The sequence below is a fragment of the Taudactylus pleione genome, unplaced genomic scaffold (assembly GCF_031769625.1).
Source record: "Taudactylus pleione unplaced genomic scaffold, aTauple2 ptg000304l, whole genome shotgun sequence".
Lineage (NCBI taxonomy): Eukaryota > Metazoa > Chordata > Amphibia > Anura > Myobatrachidae > Taudactylus > Taudactylus pleione.
The window spans coordinates 1,219,493-1,232,359 of record NW_028284705.1 but is presented as its reverse complement, the minus strand read 5'-3'; positions in this window follow the sequence as shown (position 1 = coordinate 1,232,359).

Here is a 12,867-nt window from a genome sequence, read left to right as displayed (position 1 = left end):
TTTATAATGTCACCATATCATACCACACCACGTCTCAGTCTTTTTAAAGTCACCATATCATACCACACCCCGTCTCAGTCTTTTTAAAGTCACCATATCATACCACACCCCATCTCAGTCTTTATAATGTCACCATATCATACCACACCCTGTCTCAGTCTTTATAATGTCACCATATCATACCACACCCCGTCTCAGTCTTTATAATGTCACCATATCATGCCACACCCTGGTTCAGTCTTTATAATGTCACCATATCATACCACACCTTGTTTCGGTATTTATAATGTCACCATATCATACCACACCCCGTCTTTATAATGTCACCATATCATACCACACCCCATCTCAGTCTTTATAATGTCACCATATCATACCACACCCTGTCTCAGTGTTTATAATGTCACCATATCATACCACACCCCGTTTCAGTCTTTATAATGTCACCATATCATACCACACCCCGTCTCAGTCTTTATAATGTCACCCTATCATACCACACCCCGTCTCAGTCTTTATAATGTCACCCTATCATACCACACCCCGTCTCAGTCTTGATAATGTCACCATATCATACCACACCCTGTCTCAGTCTTTATAATGTCACCATATCATACCACACCCCGTCTCAGTCCTTATAATGTCACCATATCATACCACACCCCGTCTCAGTCTTTATAATGTCACCATATCATACCACACCCTGTTTCAGTCTTTATAATGTCACCATATCATACCATACCCTGTTTCAGTCTTTATAATGTCACCATATCATACCACACCCTGTTTCAGTCTTTATAATGTCACCATATCATACCACACCCTTTTTCAGTCTTTATAATGTCACCATATCATACCACACCCTCTTTCAGTCTTTATAATGTCACCATATCATACCACACCCTGTTTCAGTCTTTATAATGTCACCATATCATACCACACCCCGTCTCAGTCTTTATAATGTCACCATATCATACCACACCCTGTCTCAGTCTTTATAATGTCACCATATCATACCACACCCTTTTTCAGTCTTTATAATGTCACCATATCATACCACACCCTGTTTCACCACACCCTGTCTGTCACCATATCATACCACACCCCATCTCAGTCTTTATAATGTCACCATATCATACCACACCCTGTTTCAGTCTTTATAATGTCACCATATCATTCCACACCCTGTCTCAGTCTTTATAATGTCACCATATCATACCACACCCCGTCTTTATAATGTCACCATACATACCACACCCAGTATCAGTCTTTATAATGTTACCATATCATACCACACCTTGTCTCAGTCTTTATAATGTCACCATATCATACAACACCTTGTCTCAGTCTTTATAATGTCACCATATCATACCACACCCCGTCTCAGTCTTTATAATGTCACCATATCATGCCACACCCCGTCTCAGTCTTTATAATGTCACCATATCATGCCACACCCTGTTTCAGTCTTTATAATGTCACCATATCATACCACACCCTGTCTCAGTCTTTATAATGTCACCATATCATACCACACCCTGTTTCAGTCTTTATAATGTCACCATATCACACAACACCCTGTCTCAGTCTTTATAATGTCACCATATCATACCACACCCCGTCTTTATAATGTCACCATATCATACCACACCCCGTCTCAGTCTTTATAATGTCACCATATCATACTACACCCTGTTTTAGTCTTTATAATGTCACCATATCATACCACACCGTTTCAGTCTTAATAATGTCACCATATCATACCACACCCCGTCTTTATAATGTCACCATATCATACCACACCCATCTCAGTCTTTATAATGTCACCATATCATACCACACCCTGTTTCACTCTTTATAATGTCACCATATCATACCACACCCCGTCTTTATAATGTCACCATATCATACCACACCCCATCTCAGTCTTTATAATGTCACCATATCATACCATACCCCATCTCAGTCTTTATAATGTCACCATATCATACCACACCCGTTTCAGTCTTTATAATGTCACCATATCATACCACACCCCGTTTCAGTCTTTATAATGTCACCATATCATACCACACCCCGTCTCAGTCTTTATAATGTCACCATATCATACCACACCCCGTCTCAGTCTTTATAATGTCACCATATCATACCACACCATCTTTCAGTCTTTATAATGTCACCATATCATACCACACCCCGTCTCAGTCTTTATAATGTCACCATATCATACCACACCCTGTTTCAGTCTTTATAATGTCACCATATCATACCACACCCCATCTCAGTCTTTATAATGTCACCATATCATACCACACCCTGTTTCAGTCTTTATAATGTCACCATATCATACCACACCCTGTCTCAGTCTTTATAATGTCACCATATCATACCACACCCTGTTTCAGTCTTTATAATGTCACCATATCATACCACACCCTGTTTCAGTCTTTATAATGTCACCATATCATACAACACCCTGTCTCAGTCTTTATAATGTCACCATATCATACCACACCCCGTCTTTATAATGTCACCATATCATACCACACCCCGTCTCAGTCTTTATAATGTCACCATATCATACTACACCCTGTTTCAGTCTTTATAATGTCACCATATCATACAACACCCTGTTTCAGTCTTTATAATGTCACCATATCCTACCACACCCCGTCTTTATAATGTCACCATATCATACCACACCCCATCTCAGTCTTTATAATGTCACCATATCATACCACACCCTGTCTCAGTCTTTATAATGTCACCATATCATACCACACCCTGTCTCAGTCTTTAAAATGTCACCATATCATACCACACCCTGTCTCCGTCTTTATAATGTCACCATATCATACCACACCCTGTTTCAGTCTTTATAATGTCACCATATCATACAACACCCTGTCTCAGTCTTTATAATGTCACCATATCATACCACACCCCGTCTTTATAATGTCACCATATCATACCACACCCGTCTCAGTCTTTAAAATGTCACCATATCATACTACACCCTGTTTCAGTCTTTATAATGTCACCATATCATACCACACCCTGTTTCAGTCTTTATAATGTCACCATATCATACCACACCCCGTCTTTATAATGTCACCATATCATACCACACCCCATCTCAATCTTTATAATGTCACCATATCATACCACACCCTGTCTCAGTCTTTATAATGTCACCATATCATACCACACCCCGTCTTTATAATGTCACCATACATACCACACCCAGTATCAGTCTTTATAATGTCACCATATCATACCACACCCTGTCTCAGTCTTTATAATGTCACCATATCATACAACACCCCGTCTCAGTCTTTATAATGTCACCATATCATACCACACCCCGTCTCAGTCTTTATAATGTCACCATATCATACCACACCCTGTTTCAGTCTTTATAATGTCACCATATCATACCACACCCCGTCTCAGTATTTATAATGTCACCATATCATAACACACCCCGTCTTAGTCTTTATAATGTCACCATATCATACCACACCCCGTCTTTATAATGTCACCATATCATACCACACCCCGTCTCAGTCTTTATAATGTCACCATATCATACCACACCCTGTTTCAGTCTTTATAATGTCACCATATCATACCACACCCCGTCTCAGTCTTTTTAAAGTCACCATATCATACCACACCCCGTCTCAGTCTTTTTAAAGTCACCATATCATACCACACCCCGTCTCAGTCTTTAAAATGTCACCATATCATAACACACCCCGTCTCAGTCTTTATAATGTCACCATATCTTAGCACACCCCGTCTCAGTCTTTTTAAAGTCACCATATCATACCACACCCCGTCTCAGTCTTTATAATGTCACCACATCATACCACACCCTGTCTCAGTCTTTATAATGTCACCATATCATACCACACCCCGTCTCAGTCTTTATAATGTCACCATATCATACAACACCCCGTTTCAGTATTTATAATGTCACCATATCATACCACACCCCGTCTCAGTCTTTATAATGTCACCATATCATACCACACCCCGTCTCAGTCTTTATAATGTCAACATATCATACCACACCCCGTCTCAGTCTTTATAATGTCACCATATCATACCACACCCCGTCTCAGTCTTTATAATGTCACCATATCATAACACACCCCGTCTCAGTCTTTATAATGTCACCACATCATACCACACCCTGTCTTTATAATGTCACCATATCATACCACACCCCGTCTCAGTCTTTATAATGTCACCATGTCATACCACACCCCGTTTCAGTCTTTATAATGTCACCATATCATACCACACCCCGTCTCAGTCTTTATAATGTCACCATATCACACCACACCCCGTCTCAGTCTTTATAATGTCACCATATCATACCTAACCCCGTTTCAGTGTTTATAATGTCACCATATCATACCACACCCCGTCTCAGTCTTTATAATGTCACCATATCATACCACACCCCGTCTCAGTCTTTATAATGTCACCATATCATACCACACACTGTTTCAGTCTTTATAATGTCACCATATCATACCACACCCTGCCTCAGTCTTTATAATGTCACCCTATCATACCACACCCCGTCTCAGTCTTTATAATGTCACCATATCATACCACACCCCGTCTCAGTCTTTATAATGTCACCATATCATACCACACACTGTTTCAGTCTTTATAATGTCACCATATCATACCACACCCTGCCTCAGTCTTTATAATGTCACCCTATCATACCACACCCCGTCTCAGTCTTTATAAAGTCACCATATCATACCACACCCTGTCTCAGTCTTTATAATGTCACCATATCATACCACACCCCGTCTCAGTCTTTATAATGTCACCATATCATACCACACCCCGTCTCAGTCTTTATAATGTCACCATATCATACCACACCCCGTCTCAGTCTTTTTAAAGTCACCATATCATACCACACCCCGTCTCAGTCTTTATAATGTCACCATATCATACCACACCCCGTCTCAGTCTTTTTAAAGTCACCATATCATACCACACCCCGTCTCAGTCTTTATAATGTCACCCTATCATACCACACCCCGTCTCAGTCTTTATAATGTCACCATATCATACAACACCCTGTCTCAGTCTTTATAATGTCACCATATCATACCACACCCCGTCTTTATAATGTCACCATATCATACCACACCCCGTCTCAGTCTTTATAATGTCACCATATCATACTACACCCTGTTTCAGTCTTTATAATGTCACCATATCATACAACACCCTGTTTCAGTCTTTATAATGTCACCATATCCTACCACACCCCGTCTTTATAATGTCACCATATCATACCACACCCCATCTCAGTCTTTATAATGTCACCATATCATACCACACCCTGTCTCAGTCTTTATAATGTCACCATATCATACCACACCCTGTCTCAGTCTTTAAAATGTCACCATATCATACCACACCCTGTCTCCGTCTTTATAATGTCACCATATCATACCACACCCTGTTTCAGTCTTTATAATGTCACCATATCATACAACACCCTGTCTCAGTCTTTATAATGTCACCATATCATACCACACCCCGTCTTTATAATGTCACCATATCATACCACACCCGTCTCAGTCTTTAAAATGTCACCATATCATACTACACCCTGTTTCAGTCTTTATAATGTCACCATATCATACCACACCCTGTTTCAGTCTTTATAATGTCACCATATCATACCACACCCCGTCTTTATAATGTCACCATATCATACCACACCCCATCTCAATCTTTATAATGTCACCATATCATACCACACCCTGTCTCAGTCTTTATAATGTCACCATATCATACCACACCCCGTCTTTATAATGTCACCATACATACCACACCCAGTATCAGTCTTTATAATGTCACCATATCATACCACACCCTGTCTCAGTCTTTATAATGTCACCATATCATACAACACCCCGTCTCAGTCTTTATAATGTCACCATATCATACCACACCCCGTCTCAGTCTTTATAATGTCACCATATCATACCACACCCTGTTTCAGTCTTTATAATGTCACCATATCATACCACACCCCGTCTCAGTATTTATAATGTCACCATATCATAACACACCCCGTCTTAGTCTTTATAATGTCACCATATCATACCACACCCCGTCTCAGTCTTTATAATGTCACCATATCATACCACACCCCGTCTCAGTCTTTATAATGTCACCATATCATACCACACCCTGTTTCAGTCTTTATAATGTCACCATATCATACCACACCCCGTCTCAGTCTTTTTAAAGTCACCATATCATACCACACCCCGTCTCAGTCTTTTTAAAGTCACCATATCATACCACACCCCGTCTCAGTCTTTAAAATGTCACCATATCATAACACACCCCGTCTCAGTCTTTATAATGTCACCATATCTTAGCACACCCCGTCTCAGTCTTTTTAAAGTCACCATATCATACCACACCCCGTCTCAGTCTTTATAATGTCACCACATCATACCACACCCTGTCTCAGTCTTTATAATGTCACCATATCATACCACACCCCGTCTCAGTCTTTATAATGTCACCATATCATACAACACCCCGTTTCAGTATTTATAATGTCACCATATCATACCACACCCCGTCTCAGTCTTTATAATGTCACCATATCATACCACACCCCGTCTCAGTCTTTATAATGTCACCATATCATACCACACCCCGTCTCAGTCTTTATAATGTCACCATATCATACCACACCCCGTCTCAGTCTTTATAATGTCACCATATCATAACACACCCCGTCTCAGTCTTTATAATGTCACCACATCATACCACACCCTGTCTTTATAATGTCACCATATCATACCACACCCCGTCTCAGTCTTTATAATGTCACCATGTCATACCACACCCCGTTTCAGTCTTTATAATGTCACCATATCATACCACACCCTGTCTCAGTCTTTATAATGTCACCATATCATGCCACACCCCGTCTCAGTCTTTATAATGTCACCATATCATACCACACCCCGTCTCAGTCTTTATAATGTCACCATATCACACCACACCCCGTCTCAGTCTTTATAATGTCACCATATCATACCTAACCCCGTTTCAGTGTTTATAATGTCACCATATCATACCACACCCCGTCTCAGTCTTTATAATGTCACCATATCATACCACACCCCGTCTCAGTCTTTATAATGTCACCATATCATACCACACACTGTTTCAGTCTTTATAATGTCACCATATCATACCACACCCTGCCTCAGTCTTTATAATGTCACCCTATCATACCACACCCCGTCTCAGTCTTTATAATGTCACCATATCATACCACACCCCGTCTCAGTCTTTATAATGTCACCATATCATACCACACACTGTTTCAGTCTTTATAATGTCACCATATCATACCACACCCTGCCTCAGTCTTTATAATGTCACCCTATCATACCACACCCCGTCTCAGTCTTTATAAAGTCACCATATCATACCACACCCTGTCTCAGTCTTTATAATGTCACCATATCATACCACACCCCGTCTCAGTCTTTATAATGTCACCATATCATACCACACCCCGTCTCAGTCTTTATAATGTCACCATATCATACCACACCCCGTCTCAGTCTTTTTAAAGTCACCATATCATACCACACCCCGTCTCAGTCTTTATAATGTCACCATATCATACCACACCCCGTCTCAGTCTTTTTAAAGTCACCATATCATACCACACCCCGTCTCAGTCTTTATAATGTCACCATATCATACCACAACCTGTCTCAGTCTTTATAATGTCACCATATCATACCACACCCCGTCTCAGTCTTTATAATGTCACCATATCATACCACACCCCGTCTCAGTCTTTATAATGTCACCATATTATACCACACCCTGTTTCAGTCTTTATAATGTCACCATATCATACCACACCCTGTCTCAGTCTTTATAATGTCACCATATCATACCACACCCTGTCTCAGTCTTTATAATGTCACCATATCATACCACACCCCGTCTCAGTCTTTATAATGTCACCATATCATACCACACCCCGTCTCAGTCTTTTTAAAGTCACCATATCATACCACACCCCGTCTCAGTCTTTATAATGTCACCATATCATACCACACCCCGTCTCAGTCTTTATAATGTCAAGATGACCCAGAAACATGGCCCTAGTGAGGAACATAAAACACAGCAATGACTGAGGGAGGGGTGAGGTTATTACAGATGTAAAAGTCACATTACAGGAAGGATCTTCTATATATCATGCTGCCAATAAAGGTCTTAGCTTAGTGGACAGGAGGAAGGAGTGAACCCCTGCCACATTGGCATACTCAGACCCATGGCTGGCAGTAGGTGAGAATTAAGCTGAACTGTAATAATAAAGCACCTTACAGCCATGCTGTAACCCTCAGTATTTGACCTATCCGACGGTATTACAGAATTTTATATCCCTACAGAGGAACCTCAGCAGCCAAAATGTTTCTATGACCGATGGAGCAGCTTGTTTGGCATTTACAGATAGCACAACGTCAGGGTATTTCATGAGTAGGAATATATACGTGAGACCGGCGATAAAAAGACCGACAGCGGCATCCCAATGCTCAGAATCTCTACAGAGGCTCCGTAAGTATAATAACCCCCCCCTTCACCCCCTAACCCTCCCTTCCTGCATTCTAGCCCTCCCCCCACCACAGCCTAACCCTCCCCCATTCACCCCCTAACCCTCCCTTCCTGCATTCTAACCCTCCCCCCCCACCGCAGCCTAACCCTCCCCCCTTCACCCCTAACCCTCCCTTCCTGCATCCTAACCCTCCCCCCACTGCAGCCTAACCCTCCCCCTTCACCCCCTAACCCTCCCTTCCTGCAGCCTAACCCTCCCCCCACCGCAGCCTAACCCTCCCCCCTTCACCCCTAACCCTCCCTTCCTGCATCCTAACCCTCCCCCCACCGCAGCCTAACCCTCCCCCTTCACCCCCTAACCCTCCCTTCCTGCATCCTAACCCTCCCCCCACCGCAGCCTAACCCTCCCCCTTCACCCCCTAACCCTCCCTTCCTGCAGCCTAACCCTCCCCCCCCACTGCAGCCTAACCCTCCCCCTTCACCCCCTAACCCTCCCTTCCTGCAGCCTAACCCTCCCCCCACCGCAGCCTAACCCTCCCCCCTTCACCCCCTAACCCTCCCTTCCTGCAGCCTAACCCTCCCCCCCACCGCAGCCTAACCCTCCCCCCTTCACCCCCTAACCCTCCCTTCCTGCATTCTAACCCTCCCCCCCCACTTCAGCCTAACCCTCCCCCCCTTCACCCCCTAACCCTCCCTTCCTGCATTCTAGCCCTCCCCCCACCACAGCCTAACCCTCCCCCATTCACCCCCTAACCCTCCCTTCCTGCATTCTAACCCTCCCCCCCCACCGCAGCCTAACCCTCCCCCCTTCACCCCTAACCCTCCCTTCCTGCATCCTAACCCTCCCCCCACTGCAGCCTAACCCTCCCTTCCTGCAGCCTAACCCTCCCCCCACCAAAGCCTAACCCTCCCCCCTTCACCCCTAACCCTCCCTTCCTGCATCCTAACCCTCCCCCCACCGCAGCCTAACCCTCCCCCTTCACCCCCTAACCCTCCCTTCCTGCAGCCTAACCCTCCCCCCCACTGCAGCCTAACCCTCCCCCTTCACCCCCTAACCCTCCCTTCCTGCAGCCTAACCCTCCCCCCACCGCAGCCTAACCCTCCCCCCTTCACCCCCTAACCCTCCCTTCCTGCAGCCTAACCCTCCCCCCCACCGCAGCCTAACCCTCCCCCCTTCACCCCCTAACCCTCCCTTCCTGCATTCTAACCCTCCCCCCCACTTCAGCCTAACCCTCCCCCCTTCACCCCCTAACCCTCCCTTCCTGCATTCTAACCCTCCCCGCTTCACCCCCTAACCCTCCCTTCCTGCAGCCTAACCCTCCCCCCCACTGCAGCCTAACCCTCCCCCTTCACCCCCTAACCCTCCCTTCCTGCAGCCTAACCCTCCCCCCACCGCAGCCTAACCCTCCCCCCTTCACCCCCTAACCCTCCCTTCCTGCAGCCTAACCCTCCCCCCCACCGCAGCCTAACCCTCCCCCCTTCACCCCCTAACCCTCCCTTCCTGCATTCTAACCCTCCCCCCCACTTCAGCCTAACCCTCCCCCCTTCACCCCCTAACCCTCCCTTCCTGCATTCTAACCCTCCCCGCTTCACCACCTAACCCTCCCTTCCTGCAGCCTAACCCTCCCCCCCACTGCAGCCTAACCCTCCCCCCTTCACCCCCTAACCCTCCCTTCCTGCAGCCTAACCCTCCCCCCCACTGCAGCCTAACCCTCCCCCCTTCACCCCCTAACCCTCTTCCTGCAGCCTAACCCTCCCCCCACCGCAGCCTTACCCTCACCCCTTCACCCCCTAACCCTCCCTTCCTGCAGCCTAACCCTCCCCCCCACTGCAGCCTAACCCTCCCCACTTCACCCCTAACCCTCCCTTCCTGCAGCCTAACCCTCCCCCCCACCGCAGCCTAACCCTCCCCCTTCACCCCTAACCCTCCCTTCCTGCATTCTAACCCTCCCCCCACTGCAGCCTAACCCTCCCCCCTTCACCCCCTAACCCTCCTTTCCTGCAGCCTAACCCTCCCCCCTTCACCCCCTAACCCTCCCTTCCTGCAGCCTAACCCTCCCCCCTTAGTACCTACCCTAACCCCCCCACCGTTGGTGCCTAATCCTAATAGCTGCGTAAACCTAACCCAGCCCGCTATACTTACGCTTGGGAAGCCGACTGTCAGGATTCCAGCATCGACATTTCAAGTGATGTCATGATTCCGGCGCCGGGATTCTGGCCGCGGGTCGGCATTCCGGTGAACTCGATTTCGACCGCTGGCATCTTAACTACATCCCCTTCATTATATACGTCAGAGCTGAGAACAGGAGCAATAAACACAAATGACGGAAAAGGTTTCTAAGGGGCCCATTTATCAGTAAATGTTTGCGGCTTATTCCAGAAAACACCCATTTTCGGGGGATACCTCAAATATTTAATATCCTCTGAATGTATTATGGAGGAATTGCAGCAAATATCCATCTCCGTCAGCAGCTGCGGCCACCACAGGATTCTATGGGGATGTGATGCTGTCAGGTTTATAAAGTTCCAAAAAGCGAAGCATTCCAGAACCTGGTCCCCCCAGCTCTCGTCTCTGACGATGGCGTAAGCCGCTGTAGCCTATGCGCTACATATTGTAAAACTAGCCGAGAGAGTACTCCATAGCGCATCGCAGCACTTCCTCCCAGCACATCGCAGCACTTCCTCCCAGCACATCGCAGCACTTCCTCCCGGCACATCGCAGCACTTCCTCCCAGCACATCGCAGCACTTCCTCCTGGCACATCGCAGCACTTCCTTCCAGCACATCGCAGCACTTCCTCCCAGCACATCGCAGCACTTCTTCCCGGCACATCGCAGCACTTCCTCCCAGCACATCGCAGCACTTCCTCCCAGCACATCGCAGCACTTCCTCCCGGCACATCCCAGCACTTCCTCCCGGCACATCGCAGCACTTCCTCCCGGCACATCGCAGCACTTCCTCCCGGCACATCGCAGCACTTCCTCCCGGCACATCGCAGCACTTCCTCCCGGCACATCGCAGCACTTCCTCCCAGCACATCGCAGCAGTGTCTGTGTGCTGCATGTATGGAGTAAGCTGAATGTTGCCATCCTTTCTTTGCCACCATACTTTAGATCAGTTTAGATTAATTTAATACTCAGATTATTTTAATAAATTGCTAACTAATTATTCTGCCAAATCTCATGTCTCCGAGTCTTTTCATATACTGTAGTTTATTAAGAAGATGTTTTATTACAGTACATGGTTAACACAGGGCACCCCTTTGACGAATGAAGGTTTAACCGTTTCAGCACACACATGAAGAGTGTGTGTGTGTTTGGGGGGTAAACCAGCCCCTTGTCTCAGTAAACCAAGCAGCATTACAGTAGTTCCCAAATCTGGATGTTCTAACAATCACATTAATAATCAGGAAATTATACCTTTACTCATTAGATTTAAATCTGCCAGAATAATTCATTTTTGGAATATTCACCACGTAACACAGAATATTTAGGGCCTGATTCAGAGCCGCTCGTAAGCGGCAGTACGCTCGTTCCGAGCGATGTTCGCCCATCTGCGCATGCGTACGGTTTTTAAAACGCATGCGCGAACCAGTCAGTGCGGGCGAAAATCGTTTGTTCGCTATATAGCGAGTGCCTGCTATTTTGAGTGACAGGATGAGGCGTATGTGGGTGGTAACAGGGGAAGGTGCTTGTAAACGGGGAGTGGAGATCAGAACGCAGGCGTGCTTAAAGGTCAAAGCGGGCGTTTTATGGGTGTGCATAATTAATACAGCAGCGTCATTGACCACGTCACTTGGTTGATTTATAGCCAGAACTGCTCGCAATATAGTGGTAGGAAAAACCAACCACAAGAATAGCGAGCAGTTCATACGCTGTTCGATGTACTCGATTAATCTAATAAATAGCGTACATGACGTATGATGCGAGCGGCCAGGGGGCGTATTTTTCAAAATTACGACAGGAAGTTTTGCTCGCTCGTTCAGACTTATAGGCGTGAACAGACCGCAAAGAGCAAACGGATCATTTGAATAGCCACCCCTTTTTTTTGAACGAACGAGCGCAAATAGCGAGCGGCTCTGAATGAGGTCCTTAGTCATCAATTATATATCTGGGAATAAACACAATCGGATTTAGCAGTGAGTGACTGTATGATTTCTTATATGGGACAACTTCATACTTGCCTACCCTCCCGATTCTGCCGGAGGGGCCGGTGACG